Source organism: Pelophylax lessonae, assembly GCF_965119305.1.
Source record: "Pelophylax lessonae genome assembly, chromosome: 1".
NCBI classification, from domain to species: Eukaryota; Metazoa; Chordata; class Amphibia; order Anura; family Ranidae; genus Pelophylax; species Pelophylax lessonae.
In genome coordinates, this window is record NC_138768.1 from 718844401 (window position 1) to 718866392 (window position 21992).

Sequence of the window (21992 nt, forward strand, 5' to 3'; positions counted from 1 at the left end):
AACTGGTGGCGTCCAGCTCCGGGCGGGTTTCAGGTGCAAACCAACATCCAGCTGCAAACTCCAGGTTTCTCATTCTTTCACTAACCTGACACTGAGATTTGAGCGGGTTAAGTTCACATTCCTCCTTGAAGGTCCCTGCTTCAAGAAGCGGGAGGCCGATCCCCAACCCCCCTCCAGCCGGAACAGCATAAAGACCCAAAAATGAAGGGGGTACTCTACCCGGAGACATCATAAACAGCTATGGGTCAGCAGCGAAATCTCCAGATTCATGGCAAGGCCAATCAAGTTGCACCCTTCACACTGAAAAGCATCTTTAAAACATCACCCTAGACATCAGTCAGCCCTCTTACTTTTCAAAATGTTTTACCAACCTGTACAGTAGTCTTTGAACAATCATTCAGCTTTAAAATATCTCACACTCTAACAAAATATGAAACAAGATGAATTTAGTATTTCTTATTCTGGCCCAACTGGTGGCGTCCAGCTCCAGGCGGGTTCCAGGTGCAAACCAACATCCAGCTGCAAACTCCAGGTTTCTCATTCTTTCACTAACCTGACACTGAGATTTGAGCGGGTTAAGTTCACATTCCTCCTTGAAGGTCCCTCCTTCAAGAAGCGGGAGGCCGATCCCCAACCCCCCTCCAGTCGGAACAGCATAAAGACCCAAAAATGAAGGGGGTACCCTACCCGGAGACATCATAAACAGCTATGGGTCAGCAGCAAAATCTCCAGACTCGTGGCGAGGCCAATCAAGTTGCCCCCTTCACACTGAAAAGCATCTTTAAAACATCACCCTAGACATCAGTCAGCCCACTCACTTTTCAAAATGTTTTACCAACCTGTACAGTAGTCTTTGAATAATCATCCAGCTTTACAAAAACTCACACTCTAACTAAATATGAAACAAGATGAATTTAGTATTTCTTACTCTGGCCCAACTGGTGGCGTCCAGCTCCGGGCGGGTTCCAGGTGCAAACCAACATCCAGCTGCAAACTCCAGGTTTCTCATTCTTTCACTAACCTGACACTGAGATTTGAGCGGGTTAAGTTCACATTCCTCCTTGAAGGTCCCTCCTTCAAGAAGCGGGAGGCCGATCCCCAACCCCCCTCCAGCCGGAACAGCATAAAGACCCAAAAATGAAGGGGGTACCCTACCCGGAGACATCATAAACAGCTATGGGTCAACAGCAAAATCTCCAGATTCATGGCAAGGCCAATCAAGTTGCACCTTTCACACTGAAAAGCATCTTAAACATCACCGTAGACATCAGCCAGCCCTCTTTCTTTTCAAAATGTTTTACCAAAACTGTACAGTAGTCTTTGAACAATCATTCAGCTTTACAAAATCTCACACTCTAACTAAATATGAAACAAGATGAATTTAGTATTTCTTATTCTGGCCCAACTGGTGGCGTCCCGCTCCGGGCGGGTTCCAGGTGCAAACCAACATCCGGCTGCAAACTCCAGGTTTCTTTTACTAACCGGACACTGAGATTTGAGCGGGTTAAGTTCACATTCCTCCTTGAAGCTCCCTCCTTCAAGAAGCGGAAGGCCGATCCAGCCGGAACAGCATAAAGACCCAAAAATGAAGGGGGTACCCTACCCGGAGACATCATAAACAGCTATGGGTCAGCAGCGAAATCTCCAGACTCGTGGCGAGGCCAATCAAGTTGCCCCCTTCACACTGAAAAGTATCTTTAAAACATGACCCTAGACATCAGTCAGCCCAATTCCTTTTCAAAATGTTTTACCAACCTGTACAGTAGTCTTTGAATAATCATCCAGCTTTACAAAAGCTCACACTCTAACTAAATATGAAACAAGATGAATTTAGTATTTCTTATTCTGGCCCAACTGGTGGCATCCAGCCATGGGCAGGTTCCAGGTGCAAACCAACATCCAGCTGCAAACTCCAGGTTTCTCATTCTTTCACTAACCTGACACTAAGATTTGACCGGGTTAAGTTCACATTCCTCCTTGAAGGTCCCTCCTTCAAGAAGCGGAAGGCCGATCCCCAACCCCCCTCCAGCCGGAACAGCATAAAGACCCAAAAATGAAGGGGGTACCCTACCCGGAGACATCATAAACAGCTATGGGTCAGCAGCGAAATCTCCAGATTCATGGCAAGGCCAATCAAGTTGCACCCTTCACACTGAAAAGCATCTTTAAAACATCACCCTAGACATCAGTCAGCCCTCTTTCTTTTCAAAATGTTTTACCAAAACTGTACAGTAGTCTTTGAACAATCATTCAGCTTTACAAAATCTCACACTCTAACTAAATATGAAACAAGATGAATTTAGTATTTCTTATTCTGGCCCAACTGGTGGCGTCCCGCTCCGGGCGGGTTCCAGGTGCAAACCAACATCCAGCTGCAAACTCCAGGTTTCTTTTACTAACCGGACACTGAGATTTGAGCGGGTTAAGTTCACATTCCTCCTTGAAGCTCCCTCCTTCAAGAAGCGGAAGGCCGATCCAGCCGGAACAGCATAAAGACCCAAAAATGAAGGGGGTACCCTACCCGGAGACATCATAAACAGCTATGGGTCAGCAGCGAAATCTCCAGACTCGTGGCGAGGCCAATCAAGTTGCCCCCTTCACACTGAAAAGTATCTTTAAAACATCACCCTAGACATCAGTCAGCCCAATTCCTTTTCAAAATGTTTTACCAACCTGTACAGTAGTCTTTGAATAATCATCCAGCTTTACAAAAGCTCACACTCTAACTAAATATGAAACAAGATGAATTTAGTATTTCTTATTCTGGCCCAACTGGTGGCATCCAGCCATGGGCAGGTTCCAGGTGCAAACCAACATCCAGCTGCAAACTCCAGGTTTCTCATTCTTTCACTAACCTGACACTAAGATTTGACCGGGTTAAGTTCACATTCCTCCTTGAAGGTCCCTCCTTCAAGAAGCGGAAGGCCGATCCCCAACCCCCCTCCAGCCGGAACAGCATAAAGACCCAAAAATGAAGGGGGTACCCTACCCGGAGACATCATAAACAGCTATGGGTCAGCAGCGAAATCTCCAGATTCATGGCAAGGCCAATCAAGTTGCACCCTTCACACTGAAAAGCATCTTTAAAACATCACCCTAGACATCAGTCAGCCCTCTTACTTTTCAAAATGTTTTACCAACCTGTACAGTAGTCTTTGAACAATCATTCAGCTTTACAATATCTCACATTCTAACAAAATATGAAACAAGATGAATTTAGTATTTCTTATTCTGGCCCAACTGGTGGCGTCCAGCTCCGGGCGGGTTCCAGGTGCAAACCAACATCCAGCTGCAAACTCCAGGTTTCTCATTCTTTCACTAACCTGACACTGAGATTTGAGCGGGTTAAGTTCACATTCCTCCTTGAAGGTCCCTGCTTCAAGAAGCGGGAGGCCGATCCCCAACCCCCCTCCAGCCGGAACAGCGTAAAGACCCAAAAATGAAGGGGGTACTCTACCCGGAGACATCATAAACAGCTATGGGTCAGCAGCAAAATCTCCAGATTCATGGCAAGGCCAATCAAGTTGCACCCTTCACACTGAAAAGCATCTTTAAAACATCACCCTAGACATCAGTCAGCCCTCTTACTTTTCAAAATGTTTTACCAACCTGTACAGTAGTCTTTGAACAATCATTCAGCTTTACAATATCTCACACTCTAACAAAATATGAAACAAGATGAATTTAGTATTTCTTATTCTGGCCCAACTGGTGGCGTCCAGCTCCGGGCGGGTTCCAGGTGCAAACCAACATCCAGCTGCAAACTCCAGGTTTCTCATTCTTTCACTAACCTGACACTGAGATTTGAGCGGGTTAAGTTCACATTCCTCCTTGAAGGTCCCTCCTTCAAGAAGCGGGAGGCCGATCCCCAACCCCCTCCAGCCTGAACAGCATAAAGACCCAAAAATGAAGGGGGTACCCTACCCGGAGACATCATAAACAGCTATGGGTCAGCAGCGAAATCTCCAGACTCATGGTGAGGCCAATCAAGTTGCCCCCTTCACACTGAAAAGCATCTTTAAAATATACATATAACTGTTTGTATCTTTATATATATATATTTTTTTTTTTTTTGTCTGCTTGTAATAAATCTAAGAGTCTTTTAGTTGAATCAAAGGGTCAAAAATGAAACTGTAAAAAAATTGATACTTTTTCTGTTTTGATATTTTTAACCAAAGGATTCTAAGCCTGCCCACCACGACAAGGTAGACTCTTTTAGAGCAGGATCTACACTAAACTACACTATGCTAACTTACTGGATGCTAGTCATCATTTCTTTAGAGTTGGATAGCTGTATGAATTAGGCCCCATCCTATACGCTGCCTTCTTCATTTTATCGACTTGTTTACCAAGATCTATATAAGAGAAACCCTTTTCTTACACAAAATGGACATCAGGTTTGAAACGGTTGAAACTGTTACAATTTGGCGGGTGATGTGGTGGTCAGCAATGACCATCTGTCATTTCCGTACACATTGTACTAAATATGAAACAAGATGAATTTAGTATTTCTTATTCTGACCCAACTGGTAGCGTCCAGATCCGGGCGGGTTCCAAGTGCAAACCAACATCCAGCTGCAAACTCCAGGTTTCTCATTCTTTCACTAACCTGACACTGAGATTTGAGCGGGTTAAGTTCACATTCCTCCTTAAAGGTCCCTCCTTCAAGAAGCGAGAGGCCGATCCCCAACCCCCCTCCAGCCGGAACAGCATAAAGACCCAAAAATGAAGGGGGTACCCTACCCGGAGACATCATAAATAGCTATGGGTCAGCAGCGAAATCTCCAGATTCATGGCAAGGCCAATCAAGTTGCACCCTTCACACTCAAAAGCATCTTTAAAACAACACCCTAGACATCAGTCAGCCCTCTTAGTTTTCAAAATGTTTTACCAACCTGTACAGAAGTCTTTGAACAATCATCCAGCTTTACAAAAGCTCACACTCTAACTAAATATGAAACAAGATGAATTTAGTATTTCCTATTCTGGCCCAACTGGTGGCGTCCAGCTCCGGGCGGGTTCCAGGTGCAAACCAACATCCAGCTGCAAACTCCAGGTTTCTCATTCTTTCACTAACCTGACACTGAGATATGAGTGGGTTAAGTTCACATTCCTCCTTGAAGGTCCCTCCTTCAAGAAGCGGGAGGCCGATCCCCAACCCCCCTCCAGTCGGAACAGCATAAAGACCCAAAAATGAAGGGGGTACCCTACCCGGAGACATCATAAACAGCTATGGGTCAGCAGCAAAATCTATAGATTCATGGCAAGGCCAATCAAGTTGCACCCTTCACACTGAGAGCATCTTTAAAACATCACCCTAGACATCAGTCAGCCCTCTTACTTTTCAAATTTTTTTACCAAAATTGTACAGTAGTCTTTGAAAAATCATTCAGCTTTACAAAAATCTCACACTCTAACTAAATATGAAACAAGATGAATTTAGTATTTCTTATTCTGGCCCAACTGGTGGCGTCCCGCTCCGGGCGGGTTCCAGGTGCAAACCAACATCTGGCTGCAAACTCCAGGTTTCTTTCACTAACCTGACACTGAGATTTGAGCGGGTTAAGTTCACATTCCTCCTTGAAGCTCCCTCCTTCAAGAAGCGGGAGGCCGATCCAGCCGGAACAGCATAAAGACCCAAAAATGAAGGGGGTACCCTACCCGGAGACATCATAAACAGCTATGGGTCAGCAGCGAAATCTCCAGACTCGTGGCGAGGCCAATCAAGTTGCCCCCTTCACACTGAAAAGCATCTTTAAAACATCACCCTAGACATCAGTCAGCCCAATTCCTTTTCAAAATGTTTTACCAACCTGTACAGTAGTCTTTGAATAATCATCCAGCTTTACAAAAGCTCACACTCTAACTAAATTCATCTTGTTTCATATTTAGTATTTCTTATTCTGGCCCAACTGGTGGCATCCAGCCATGGGCAGGTTCCAGGTGCAAACCAACATCCAGCTGCAAACTCCAGGTTTCTCATTCTTTCACTAACCTGACACTAAGATTTGACCGGGTTAAGTTCACATTCCTCCTTGAAGGTCCCTCCTTCAAGAAGCGGGAGGCCGATCCCCAACCCCCCTCCAGCCGGAACAGCATAAAGACCCAAAAATGAAGGGGGTACCCTACCCGGAGACATCATAAACAGCTATGGGTCAGCAGCGAAATCTCCAGATTCATGGCAAGGCCAATCAAGTTGCACCCTTCACACTGAAAAGCATCTTTAAAACATCACCCTAGACATCAGTCAGCCCTCTTACTTTTCAAAATGTTTTACCAACCTGTACAGTAGTCTTTGAACAATCATTCAGCTTTACAATATCTCACACTCTAACAAAATATGAAACAAGATGAATTTAGTATTTCTTATTCTGGCCCAACTGGTGGCGTCCAGCTCCGGGCGGGTTCCAGGTGCAAACCAACATCCAGCTGCAAACTCCAGGTTTCTCATTCTTTCACTAACCTGACACTGAGATTTGAGCGGGTTAAGTTCACATTCCTCCTTGAAGGTCCCTCCTTCAAGAAGCGGGAGGCCGATCCCCAACCCCCCTCCAGTCGGAACAGCATAAAGACCCAAAAATGAAGGGGGTACCCTACCCGGAGACATCATAAACAGCTATGGGTCAGCAGCAAAATCTCCAGACTCGTGGCGAGGCCAATCAAGTTGCCCCCTTCACACTGAAAAGCATCTTTAAAACATCACCCTAGACATCAGTCAGCCCACTCACTTTTCAAAATGTTTTACCAACCTGTACAGTAGTCTTTGAATAATCATCCAGCTTTACAAAAACTCACACTCTAACTAAATATGAAACAAGATGAATTTAGTATTTCTTACTCTGGCCCAACTGGTGGCGTCCAGGTCCGGGCGGGTTCCAGGTGCAAACCAACATTCAGCTGCAAACTCCAGGTTTCTCATTCTTTCACTAACCTGACACTGAGATTTGAGCGGGTTAAGTTCACATTCCTCCTTGAAGGTCCCTCCTTCAAGAAGCGGGAGGCCGATCCCCAACCCCCCTCCAGTCGGAACAGCATAAAGACCCAAAAATGAAGGGGGTACCCTACCCGGAGACATCATAAACAGCTATGGGTCAGCAGCAAAATCTCCAGACTCGTGGCGAGGCCAATTAAGTTGCCCCCTTCACACTGAAAAGCATCTTTAAAACATCACCCTAGACATCAGTCAGCCCACTCACTTTTCAAAATGTTTTACCAACCTGTACAGTAGTCTTTGAATAATCATCCAGCTTTACAAAAACTCACACTCTAACTAAATATGAAACAAGATGAATTTAGTATTTCTTACTCTGGCCCAACTGGTGGCGTCCAGCTCCGGGCGGGTTCCAGGTGCAAACCAACATCCAGCTGCAAACTCCAGGTTTCTCATTCTTTCACTAACCTGACACTGAGATTTGAGCGGGTTAAGTTCACATTCCTCCTTGAAGGTCCCTCCTTCAAGAAGCGGGAGACCGATCCCCAACCCCCCTCCAGCCGGAACAGCATAAAGACCCAAAAATGAAGGGGGTACTCTACCCGGAGACATCATAAACAGCTATGGGTCAGCAGCGAAATCTCCAGATTCATGGCAAGGCCAATCAAGTTGCACCCTTCACACTGAAAAGCATCTTTAAAACATCACCCTAGACATCAGTCAGCCCTCTTACTTTTCAAAATGTTTTACCAACCTGTACAGTAGTCTTTGAATAATCATCCAGCTTTACAAATGCTCACACTCTAACTAAATATGAAACAAGATGAATTTAGTATTTCTTATTCTGGCCCAACTGGTGGCGTCCAGCTCCGGGCGGGTTCCAGGTGCAAACCAACATCTGGCTGCAAACTCCAGGTTTCTCATTCTTTCACTAACCTGACACTGAGATTTGAGCGGGTTAAGTTCACATTCCTCCTTGAAGGTCCCTCCTTCAAGAAGCGGGAGGCCGATCCAGCCGGAACAGCATAAAGACCCAAAAATGAAGGGGGTACCCTACCCGGAGACATCATAAACAGCTATGGGTCAGCAGCGAAATCTCCAGACTCGTGGCGAGGCCAATCAAGTTGCCCCCTTCACACTGAAAAGCATCTTTAAAACATCACCCTAGACATCAGTCAGCCCAATTCCTTTTCAAAATGTTTTACCAACCCGTACAGTAGTCTTTGAATAATCATCCAGCTTTACAAAAGCTCACACTCTAACTAAATTCATCTTGTTTCATATTTAGTATTTCTTATTCTGGCCCAACTGGTGGCATCCAGCCATGGGCAGGTTCCAGGTGCAAACCAACATCCAGCTGCAAACTCCAGGTTTCTCATTCTTTCACTAACCTGACACTAAGATTTGACCGGGTTAAGTTCACATTCCTCCTTGAAGGTCCTTCCTTCAAGAAGCGGGAGGCCGATCCCCAACCCCCCTCCAGCCGGAACAGCATAAAGACCCAAAAATGAAGGGGGTACCCTACCCGGAGACATCATAAACAGCTGTGGGTCAGCAGCGAAATCTCCAGATTCATGGCAAGGCCAATCAAGTTGCACCCTTCACACTGAAAAGCATCTTTAAAACATCACCCTAGACATCAGTCAGCCCTCTTACTTTTCAAAATGGTTTACCAACCTGTACAGTAGTCTTTGAACAATCATTCAGCTTTACAATATCTCACACTCTAACAAAATATGAAACAAGATGAATTTAGTATTTCGTATTCTGGCCCAACTGGTGGCGTCCAGCTCCGGGCGGGTTCCAGGTGCAAACCAACATCCAGCTGCAAACTCCAGGTTTCTCATTCTTTCACTAACCTGACACTGAGATTTGAGCGGGTTAAGTTCACATTCCTCCTTGAAGGTCCCTGCTTCAAGAAGCGGGAGGCCGATCCCCAACCCCCCTCCAGCCGGAACAGCATAAAGACCCAAAAATGAAGGGGGTACTCTACCCGGAGACATCATAAACAGCTATGGGTCAGCAGCGAAATCTCCAGATTCATGGCAAGGCCAATCATGTTGCACCCTTCACACTGAAAAGCATCTTTAAAACATCACCCTAGACATCAGTCAGCCCTCTTCCTTTTCAAAATGTTTTACCAACCTGTACAGTAGTCTTTGAACAATCATTCAGCTTTACAATATCTCACACTCTAACAAAATATGAAACAAGATGAATTTAGTATTTCTTATTCTGGCCCAACTGGTGGCGTCCAGCTCCGGGGCGGGTTCCAGGTGCAAACCAACATCCAGCTGCAAACTCCAGGTTTCTCATTCTTTCACTAACCTGACACTGAGATTTGAGCGGGTTAAGTTCACATTCCTCCTTGAAGGTCCCTCCTTCAAGAAGCGGGAGACCGATCCCCAACCCCCCTCCAGCCGGAACAGCATAAAGACCCAAAAATGAAGGGGGTACTCTACCCGGAGACATCATAAACAGCTATGGGTCAGCAGCGAAATCTCCAGATTCATGGCAAGGCCAATCAAGTTGCACCCTTCACACTGAAAAGCATCTTTAAAACATCACCCTAGACATCAGTCAGCCCTCTTACTTTTCAAAATGTTTTACCAACCTGTACAGTAGTCTTTGAATAATCATCCAGCTTTACAAAAGCTCACACTCTAACTAAATATGAAACAAGATGAATTTAGTATTTCTTATTCTGGCCCAACTGGTGGCGTCCAGCTCCGGGCGGGTTCCTGGTGCAAACCAACATCCAGCTGCAAACTCCAGGTTTCTCATTCTTTCACTAACCTGACACTGAGATTTGAGCGGGTTAAGTTCACATTCCTCCTTGAAGGTCCCTCCTTCAAGAAGCGGCAGGCCGATCCCCAACCCCCCTCCAGCCGGAACAGCATAAAGACCCAAAAATGAAGGGGGTACCCTACCCGGAGACATCATAAACAGCTATGGGTCAACAGCAAAATCTCCAGATTCATGGCAAGGCCAATCAAGTTGCACCCTTCACACTGAAAAGCATCTTTAAAACATCACCGTAGACATCAGTCAGCCCTTTTTCTTTTCAAAATTTTTTACCAAAACTGTACAGTAGTCTTTGAACAATCATTCAGCTTTTCAAAATCTCACACTCTAACTAAATATGAAACAAGATGAATTTAGTATTTCTTATTCTGGCCCAACTGGTGGCGTCCCGCTCCGGGCGGGTTCCAGGTGCAAACCAACATCCGGCTGCAAACTCCAGGTTTCTTTTACTAACCGGACACTGAGATTTGAGCGGGTTAAGTTCACATTCTTTCTTGAAGCTCCCTCCTTCAAGAAGCGGAAGGCCGATCCAGCCGGAACAGCATAAAGACCCTAAAATGAAGGGGGTACCCTACCCGGAGACATCATAAACAGCTATGGGTCAGCAGCAAAATCTCCAGATTCATGACAAGGCCAATTAAGTTGCACCCTTCACACTGAAAAGCATCTTTAAAACATCACCCTAGACATCAGTCAGCCCTCTTACTTTTCAAAATCTTTTACCAAACTGTACAGTAGTCTTTGAACAATCATTCAGCTTTACAAAATCTCACATTCTAACTAAATATGAAACAAGATGAAATTAGTATTTCTTATTATGGCCCAACTGGTGGCGTCCCGCTCCGGGCGGGTTCCAGGTACAAACCAACATCCGGCTGCAAACTCCAGGTTTCTTTCACTAACCTGACACTGAGATTTGAGCGGGTTAAGTTCACATTCCTCCTTGAAGCTCCCTCCTTCAAGAAGCGGGAGGCCGATCCAGCCGGAACAGCATAAAGACCCAAAAATGAAGGGGGTACCCTACCCGGAGACATCATAAACAGCTATGGGTCAGCAGCGAAATCTCCAAACTCGTGGCTAGGCCAATCAAGTTGCCCCCTTCACACTGAAAAGCATCTTTAAAACATCACCCTAGACATCAGTCAGCCCTCTTACTTTTCAAAATGTTTTACCAACCTGTACAGTAGTCTTTGAACAATCATCCAGCTTTACAAAAGCTCACACTCTAACTAAATATGAAACAAGATGAATTTAGTATTTCTTACTCTGGCCCAACTGGTGGCGTCCAGCTCCGGGCGGGTTCCAGGTGCAAACCAACATCCAGCTGCAAACTCCAGGTTTCTCATTCTTTCACTAACCTGACACTAAGATTTGACCGGGTTAAGTTCACATTCCTCCTTGAAGGTCCCTCCTTCAAGAAGCGGGAGGCCGATCCCCAACCCCCCTCCAGCCGGAACAGCATAAAGACCCAAAAATGAAGGGGGTACCCTACCCGGAGACATCATAAACAGCTATGGGTCAGCAGCGAAATCTCCAGATTCATGGCAAGGCCAATCAAGTTGCACCCTTCACACTGAAAAGCATCTTTAAAACATCACCCTAGACATCAGTCAGCCCTCTTACTTTTCAAAATGTTTTACCAACCTGTACAGTAGTCTTTGAACAATCATTCAGCTTTACAATATCTCACACTCTAACAAAATATGAAACAAGATGAATTTAGTATTTCTTATTCTGGCCCAACTGGTGGCGTCCAGCTCCGGGCGGGTTTCAGGTGCAAACCAACATCCAGCTGCAAACTCCAGGTTTCTCATTCTTTCACTAACCTGACACTGAGATTTGAGCGGGTTAAGTTCACATTCCTCCTTGAAGGTCCCTGCTTCAAGAAGCGGGAGGCCGATCCCCAACCCCCCTCCAGCCGGAACAGCATAAAAACCCAAAAATGAAGGGGGTACTCTACCCGGAGACATCATAAACAGCTATGGGTCAGCAGCGAAATCTCCAGATTCATGGCAAGGCCAATCAAGTTGCACCCTTCACACTGAAAAGCATCTTTAAAACATCACCCTAGACATCAGTCAGCCCTCTTACTTTTCAAAATGTTTTACCAACCTGTACAGTAGTCTTTGAACAATCATTCAGCTTTACAATATCTCACACTCTAACAAAATATGAAACAAGATGAATTTAGTATTTCTTATTCTGGCCCAACTGGTGGCGTCCAGCTCCGGGCGGGTTCCAGGTGCAAACCAACATCCAGCTGCAAACTCCAGGTTTCTCATTCTTTCACTAACCTGACACTGAGATTTGAGCGGGTTAAGTTCACATTCCTCCTTGAAGGTCCCTCCTTCAAGAAGCGGGAGGCCGATCCCCAACCCCCCTCCAGTCGGAACAGCATAAAGACCCAAAAATGAAGGGGGTACCCTACCCGGAGACATCATAAACAGCTATGGGTCAGCAGCAAAATCTCCAGACTCGTGGCGAGGCCAATCAAGTTGCCCCCTTCACACTGAAAAGCATCTTTAAAACATCACCCTAGACATCAGTCAGCCCACTCACTTTTCAAAATGTTTTACCAACCTGTACAGTAGTCTTTGAATAATCATCCAGCTTTACAAAAACTCACACTCTAACTAAATATGAAACAAGATGAATTTAGTATTTCTTACTCTGGCCCAACTGGTGGCGTCCAGGTCCGGGCGGGTTCCAGGTGCAAACCAACATTCAGCTGCAAACTCCAGGTTTCTCATTCTTTCACTAACCTGACACTGAGATTTGAGCGGGTTAAGTTCACATTCCTCCTTGAAGGTCCCTCCTTCAAGAAGCGGGAGGCCGATCCCCAACCCCCCTCCAGTCGGAACAGCATAAAGACCCAAAAATGAAGGGGGTACCCTACCCGGAGACATCATAAACAGCTATGGGTCAGCAGCAAAATCTCCAGACTCGTGGCGAGGCCAATTAAGTTGCCCCCTTCACACTGAAAAGCATCTTTAAAACATCACCCTAGACATCAGTCAGCCCACTCACTTTTCAAAATGTTTTACCAACCTGTACAGTAGTCTTTGAATAATCATCCAGCTTTACAAAAACTCACACTCTAACTAAATATGAAACAAGATGAATTTAGTATTTCTTACTCTGGCCCAACTGGTGGCGTCCAGCTCCGGGCGGGTTCCAGGTGCAAACCAACATCCAGCTGCAAACTCCAGGTTTCTCATTCTTTCACTAACCTGACACTGAGATTTGAGCGGGTTAAGTTCACATTCCTCCTTGAAGGTCCCTCCTTCAAGAAGCGGGAGACCGATCCCCAACCCCCCTCCAGCCGGAACAGCATAAAGACCCAAAAATGAAGGGGGTACTCTACCCGGAGACATCATAAACAGCTATGGGTCAGCAGCGAAATCTCCAGATTCATGGCAAGGCCAATCAAGTTGCACCCTTCACACTGAAAAGCATCTTTAAAACATCACCCTAGACATCAGTCAGCCCTCTTACTTTTCAAAATGTTTTACCAACCTGTACAGTAGTCTTTGAATAATCATCCAGCTTTACAAATGCTCACACTCTAACTAAATATGAAACAAGATGAATTTAGTATTTCTTATTCTGGCCCAACTGGTGGCGTCCAGCTCCGGGCGGGTTCCAGGTGCAAACCAACATCTGGCTGCAAACTCCAGGTTTCTCATTCTTTCACTAACCTGACACTGAGATTTGAGCGGGTTAAGTTCACATTCCTCCTTGAAGGTCCCTCCTTCAAGAAGCGGGAGGCCGATCCAGCCGGAACAGCATAAAGACCCAAAAATGAAGGGGGTACCCTACCCGGAGACATCATAAACAGCTATGGGTCAGCAGCGAAATCTCCAGACTCGTGGCGAGGCCAATCAAGTTGCCCCCTTCACACTGAAAAGCATCTTTAAAACATCACCCTAGACATCAGTCAGCCCAATTCCTTTTCAAAATGTTTTACCAACCTGTACAGTAGTCTTTGAATAATCATCCAGCTTTACAAAAGCTCACACTCTAACTAAATTCATCTTGTTTCATATTTAGTATTTCTTATTCTGGCCCAACTGGTGGCATCCAGCCATGGGCAGGTTCCAGGTGCAAACCAACATCCAGCTGCAAACTCCAGGTTTCTCATTCTTTCACTAACCTGACACTAAGATTTGACCGGGTTAAGTTCACATTCCTCCTTGAAGGTCCCTCCTTCAAGAAGCGGGAGGCCGATCCCCAACCCCCCTCCAGCCGGAACAGCATAAAGACCCAAAAATGAAGGGGGTACCCTACCCGGAGACATCATAAACAGCTGTGGGTCAGCAGCGAAATCTCCAGATTCATGGCAAGGCCAATCAAGTTGCACCCTTCACACTGAAAAGCATCTTTAAAACATCACCCTAGACATCAGTCAGCCCTCTTACTTTTCAAAATGGTTTACCAACCTGTACAGTAGTCTTTGAACAATCATTCAGCTTTACAATATCTCACACTCTAACAAAATATGAAACAAGATGAATTTAGTATTTCTTATTCTGGCCCAACTGGTGGCGTCCAGCTCCGGGCGGGTTCCAGGTGCAAACCAACATCCAGCTGCAAACTCCAGGTTTCTCATTCTTTCACTAACCTGACACTGAGATTTGAGCGGGTTAAGTTCACATTCCTCCTTGAAGGTCCCTGCTTCAAGAAGCGGGAGGCCGATCCCCAACCCCCCTCCAGCCGGAACAGCATAAAGACCCAAAAATGAAGGGGGTACTCTACCCGGAGACATCATAAACAGCTATGGGTCAGCAGCGAAATCTCCAGATTCATGGCAAGGCCAATCATGTTGCACCCTTCACACTGAAAAGCATCTTTAAAACATCACCCTAGACATCAGTCAGCCCTCTTCCTTTTCAAAATGTTTTACCAACCTGTACAGTAGTCTTTGAACAATCATTCAGCTTTACAATATCTCACACTCTAACAAAATATGAAACAAGATGAATTTAGTATTTCTTATTCTGGCCCAACTGGTGGCGTCCAGCTCCGGGGCGGGTTCCAGGTGCAAACCAACATCCAGCTGCAAACTCCAGGTTTCTCATTCTTTCACTAACCTGACACTGAGATTTGAGCGGGTTAAGTTCACATTCCTCCTTGAAGGTCCCTCCTTCAAGAAGCGGGAGACCGATCCCCAACCCCCCTCCAGCCGGAACAGCATAAAGACCCAAAAATGAAGGGGGTACTCTACCCGGAGACATCATAAACAGCTATGGGTCAGCAGCGAAATCTCCAGATTCATGGCAAGGCCAATCAAGTTGCACCCTTCACACTGAAAAGCATCTTTAAAACATCACCCTAGACATCAGTCAGCCCTCTTACTTTTCAAAATGTTTTACCAACCTGTACAGTAGTCTTTGAATAATCATCCAGCTTTACAAAAGCTCACACTCTAACTAAATATGAAACAAGATGAATTTAGTATTTCTTATTCTGGCCCAACTGGTGGCGTCCAGCTCCGGGCGGGTTCCTGGTGCAAACCAACATCCAGCTGCAAACTCCAGGTTTCTCATTCTTTCACTAACCTGACACTGAGATTTGAGCGGGTTAAGTTCACATTCCTCCTTGAAGGTCCCTCCTTCAAGAAGCGGCAGGCCGATCCCCAACCCCCCTCCAGCCGGAACAGCATAAAGACCCAAAAATGAAGGGGGTACCCTACCCGGAGACATCATAAACAGCTATGGGTCAACAGCAAAATCTCCAGATTCATGGCAAGGCCAATCAAGTTGCACCCTTCACACTGAAAAGCATCTTTAAAACATCACCGTAGACATCAGTCAGCCCTTTTTCTTTTCAAAATTTTTTACCAAAACTGTACAGTAGTCTTTGAACAATCATTCAGCTTTTCAAAATCTCACACTCTAACTAAATATGAAACAAGATGAATTTAGTATTTCTTATTCTGGCCCAACTGGTGGCGTCCCGCTCCGGGCGGGTTCCAGGTGCAAACCAACATCCGGCTGCAAACTCCAGGTTTCTTTTACTAACCGGACACTGAGATTTGAGCGGGTTAAGTTCACATTCTTTCTTGAAGCTCCCTCCTTCAAGAAGCGGAAGGCCGATCCAGCCGGAACAGCATAAAGACCCTAAAATGAAGGGGGTACCCTACCCGGAGACATCATAAACAGCTATGGGTCAGCAGCAAAATCTCCAGATTCATGACAAGGCCAATTAAGTTGCACCCTTCACACTGAAAAGCATCTTTAAAACATCACCCTAGACATCAGTCAGCCCTCTTACTTTTCAAAATCTTTTACCAAACTGTACAGTAGTCTTTGAACAATCATTCAGCTTTACAAAATCTCACATTCTAACTAAATATGAAACAAGATGAAATTAGTATTTCTTATTATGGCCCAACTGGTGGCGTCCCGCTCCGGGCGGGTTCCAGGTACAAACCAACATCCGGCTGCAAACTCCAGGTTTCTTTCACTAACCTGACACTGAGATTTGAGCGGGTTAAGTTCACATTCCTCCTTGAAGCTCCCTCCTTCAAGAAGCGGGAGGCCGATCCAGCCGGAACAGCATAAAGACCCAAAAATGAAGGGGGTACCCTACCCGGAGACATCATAAACAGCTATGGGTCAGCAGCGAAATCTCCAAACTCGTGGCTAGGCCAATCAAGTTGCCCCCTTCACACTGAAAAGCATCTTTAAAACATCACCCTAGACATCAGTCAGCCCTCTTACTTTTCAAAATGTTTTACCAACCTGTACAGTAGTCTTTGAACAATCATCCAGCTTTACAAAAGCTCACACTCTAACTAAATATGAAACAAGATGAATTTAGTATTTCTTATTCTGGCCCAACTGGTGGCGTCCAGCTCCGGGCGGGTTCCAGGTGCAAACCAACATCCAGCTGCAAACTCCAGGTTTCTCATTCTTTCACTAACCTGACACTGAGATTTGAGCGGGTTAAGTTCACATTCCTCCTTGAAGGTCCCTCCTTCAAGAAGCGGGAGGCCGATCCCCAACCCCCCTCCAGTCGGAACAGCATAAAGACCCAAAAATGAAGGGGGTACCCTACCCGGAGACATGATAAACAGCTATGGGTCAGCAGCAAAATCTCCAGATTCATGGCAAGGCCAATCAAGTTGCACCCTTCATACTGAAAAGAATCTTTAAAACATCACCCTAGACATCAGTCAGCCCTCTTACTTTTCAAAATTTTTTACCAATCTGTACAGTAGTCTTTGAACAATCATCCAGCTTTACAAAAGCTCACACTCTAACTAAATATGAAACAAGATGAATTTAGTATTTCTTATTCTGGCCCAACTGGTGGCGTCCAACTCCGGGCGGGTTCCAGGTGCAAACCAACATCCAGCTGCAAACTCCAGGTTTCTCATTCTTTCACTAACCTGACACTGAGATTTGAGCGGGTTAAGTTCACATTCCTCCTTGAAGGTCCCTCCTTCAAGAAGCGGGAGGCCGATCCCCAACCCCTCTCCAGTCGGAACAGCATAAAGACCCAAAAATTAAGGGGGTACTCTACCCGGAGACATCATAAACAGCTATGGGTCAGCAGCAAAATCTCCAGATTCATGGCAAGGCCAATCAAGTTGCACCCTTCACACTGAAAAACATCTTTAAAACATCACCCTAGACATCAGTCAGCCCTCTTACTTTTCAAAATGTTTTACCAACCTGTACAGTAGTCTTTGAACAATCATCCAGCTTTACGAAAGCTCACACTCTAACTAAATATAAAACAAGATGAATTTAGTATTTCTTATTCTGGCCCAACTGGTGGCGTCCAGCTCCGGGCGGGTTCCAGGTGCAAACCAACATCCAGCTGCAAACTCCAGGTTTCTCATTCTTTCACTAACCTGACACTGAGATTTGAGCGGGTTAAGTTCACATTCCTCCTTGAAGGTCCCTCCTTCAAGAAGCGGGAGGCCGATCCCCAACCCCCCTCCAGCCTGAACAGCATAAAGACCCAAAAATGAAGGGGGTACCCTACCCGGAGACATCATAAACAGCTATGGGTCAGCAGCGAAATCTCCAGACTCATGGTGAGGCCAATCAAGTTGCCCCCTTCACACTGAAAAGCATCTTTAAAATATACATATAACTGTTTGTATCTTTATATATATATATATATTTTTTTTTTTGTCTGCTTGTAATAAATCTAAGAGTCTTTTAGTTGAATCAAAGGGTCAAAAATGAAACTGTAAAAAAATTGATACTTTTTCTGTTTTGATATTTTTAACCAAAGGATTCTAAGCCTGCCCACCACGACAAGGTAGACTCTTTTAGAGCAGGATCTACACTAAACTACACTATGCTAACTGACTGGATGCTAGTCATCATTTCTTTAGAGTTGGATAGCTGTATGAATTAGGCCCCATCCTATACGCTGCCTTCTTCATTTTATCGACTTGTTTACCAAGATCTATATAAGAGAAACCCTTTTCTTACACAAAATGGACATCAGGTTTGAAACGGTTGAAACTGTTACAATTTGGCGGGTGATGTGGTGGTCAGCAATGACCATCTGTCATTTCCGTACACATTGTACTAAATATGAAACAAGATGAATTTAGTATTTCTTATTCTGACCCAACTGGTGGCGTCCAGATCCGGGCGGGTTCCAAGTGCAAACCAACATCCAGCTGCAAACTCCAGGTTTCTCATTCTTTCACTAACCTGACACTGAGATTTGAGCGGGTTAAGTTCACATTCCTCCTTAAAGGTCCCTCCTTCAAGAAGCGGGAGGCCGATTCCCAACCCCCCTCCAGCCGGAACAGCATAAAGACCCAAAAATGAAGGGGGTACCCTACCCGGAGACATCATAAATAGCTATGGGTCAGCAGCGAAATCTCCAGATTCATGGCAAGGCCAATCAAGTTGCACCCTTCACACTCAAAAGCATCTTTAAAACAACACCCTAGACATCAGTCAGCCCTCTTAGTTTTCAAAATGTTTTACCAACCTGTACAGAAGTCTTTTTTTTTTTGAAAAATTCTTTTTATTGTTTTATAACAAGAAAAAAATACAGACAGTGACAAACACCAGTCCCTAACATGGCGGGACGGCACAACAACCCTTCCCAACCCACCCCTCCCACCCTCCCAACCCTGGCAGCTTACCTATAGAACCGAGTAAAGCATAGGGGGCCGGGGGCGGCCGGGACAGCATAACCCGTCCAGACCGCCCCCCCCAGGCCCAGGGGTACAGGACAAAAAAAAAAAAACACATACATGACAACTGGATCAGAACACAAAGTTACAGGTCAGAAATAGCAGAGGTTTCCTGACTGAAAGAAAAGAACCAGTGAGAGTGCGGGCCCAAATAAACCATAAGATACAGACACTTCCCATTCACAATTAGCCCGCCGTCTCGGTGGATTCCACCCATGCCTTCCACACCTTTTCGAACTTCCGGAGACAACCACGGGACTCGTAAGTGGCCTTATACAAAGGTAAAACAGCGTTCACCAGCCCCTTCCAGAAGGGTATCGAAGGGGGTGACACTTTTTTCCAGTGTAGTAGGATGGCCTTCTTGGCATAAAACAGTAGTATAATCAACAGCGTCCTATGAGCCACCGAGGGGACCACCTCCTCCACCAGGCCCAGGAGACAGACGCTCTGGGTCAGCGGAACCGGAGTCATAAGCACCCTTCCAAGGCAGGAGACGACCTCCGACCAGTAGCGCTGAACCAGAGCACAGTCCCAAAATACATGTCGGGCATCCGCTGGGGCAGCCGAACATCGCCAACACTCAGCGGACAACGACGGAAAGATCCTGGCCAGGCGGGCAGGCGTATAATACACTCTGTGGAGAAATTTAAATTGGATGAACTTATCTCTAGCCGCCACCAGGTGTTTAAAGGGATCTGTCCACAGGTCATCCCAGTCGTCCCCCTGCAAGTCAGGAATATCCTCCGTCCAGCGCTGCTTGCAGCGCACAATCCCCGGAGGGGTGAGGCGGAACAGTTCCTTGTAGACAGTAGACAGTGTTTTACTAAGGTCAGGGTTAGTCAACATCAATTCCAGGTCCGACGGCACTGGCTCGATCCGGAGATCTGCAAACTGACTCTGGAAAGCGTGCCGCAGCTGTAAGAAACGGAAGAAATAAGTCGTGGGTAAGTCATGTCGGGAACGTAAGGTGTCAAAGGGGACCAGTGCACCCTCGGTGGTAACGTCCCCCAACGTCTTTATACCAACAGCAGCCCATACCCCAGGGTCAGGGAGGTGGTAAAAATGGGGAAGTCTGGGATTCATCCACAAGGGGGCAGAAGGTGAGAAACCAAGGTAACTAGGGCACGCCAGCTTCACCGTCTGGCCCCACGCCTTGATCGTAGCCTTCATGGAGTCGGTCAACGGCAGATCGGTGCTCACCCCTCGAAATAATGCCAGGCGTAAACTCTCATAGGACCCCAGGTGTGCAGCCTCCAGAACCGTAGCCGAATCCTCCGCATCCGCCCTCAACCAACGTCTCGCAAATACCATCTGCCCAGCTAGGTAATATTTATGCCAATCAGGAAGAGCAAGCCCACCACTGGCCTTGGGCTCCTGGAGGGCCCGCAGGCCTATCCTAGGGGGCCCAGGAGACCACAAAAAGGATCCGATGATGCCATCCAACTTGCGAAAAAAGGCTCGAGGGACCCAGGTAGGGGAGTGCCTCAAAAAATACAATACCACGGGAAGAAACTTCATCTTCAATAAGGCAATACGCCCAAGCAACGAGAGCGGGAGCCTCCTCCACACCTGTACCAGCTGTTGTAGCCTAGGCACAAGCGGGAGGAGATTCAGGGAGTAATAATCCCCCGGGCACCGCGTGACTTTAACCCCCAGGTACGTGAAGGAGTCCACCCAACATAGGGGAGGATCAGCAGGGGAGACCGCCACCGGCGCCCCAGTAAGGGATAGGACGGAAGATTTCCCCCAATTCACCCGGAGCCCGGAGTAGGAGCCGAAAGTGTCCAGGATGCGTAAAACCGCCCGTAGGGAGGGACCCGAGTCCCTAAGGAAGAGCAGCATATCGTCAGCATACAGAGCCACGCATTCCCTAATGGATCCCACCTGAATGGCATCAAAGGCATTGGAGGTCCTGAGAGCGGTGGCCACCGGTTCAATCGTGAGGGCAAACAAAAAGGGAGAGAGGGGGCAACCCTGCCGGGTACCCCGCCCCACCCCAAAGTACTCAGATTTGGCCAGACCCAGCCGAATGGCCGTACGAGGAGAGGAGTACAGTAGTTTAACCCACAGCCGGAACGTAGGGCCGAAGCCCATCAGCTCCAGCACTTTATGCATGTACGACCAGTCGACCGAGTCAAAAGCCTTTTCAATATCGATAGAGACCACAATCCGCTGCGGATAGTCAGCAGGGGGTAGCTGAAGATGGGTAAAGAGGCGTCTGATATTGGTATCCACTGACTTCCCTGGCATAAAACCCGTCTGGTCCGGGTCAACCAATGTATGGATGACCCCCGCCAGTCGGGACGCCAGGATTTTGGAAAGGACCTTCAGATCTGCATTTAGAAGGGCTATAGGCCTGTAGGAGGAGCACTCCACGGGGTCCTTACCTGGTTTCAGCAACAACACCATGGTGGCATCGAGCATGGAAGGGGGAAGAGCTTTCTCCTCCAAACAATATTGAAATAGACTACTAAGGCGTGGAGCCAGGTGCTCAGCAAATGACTTATAAAAATCTGCGGGGAACCCATCCGGACCCGGGGCCTTATGCGGAGGAAATGCGGCAATAGCCTTTTCCACCTCCAAAGGGGTAATAGGGGCGTCCAGAAGGGCGCTGTCGTCAGCAGTCAGTGTGGGGAGGTCGAGACCTTGAAGGAGCAATTCCATGGCAGTTTGGTCGTAGTCAGTGGCAGGGGTATACAAGGTCTCAAAGTACCTCCTGAACTCAGCCAGTATGTCCGCGGGGTCCGTCAAGAGGTCACCCCCCGAGCTCCTGAGAAGCGGAACATTAATCGGGGCTTTTTGATCCGCCACCAGCCTCGCCAAAAGCTTGCCGTTCTTGTCCCCCTGCGCAAACACCGAAGCCCGCACATGTGAGGCCTCGGTGTGGGCGAGGTCAGAGAAGTGGAGAGAGAGAGCGCGCCGCGCCTCCATTAAAGAAATGTAAGTGGAATCAGAGGCCGACTCCGCATGTTCTCTCGCCCGCTCTCTCTCCTCCTCCTGTAGGGACACAATCGTACTGTTATGATCCTTCCTAGCAGACTTAATACCGGCTATACATTCACCCCTGGCCACCGCCTTAAA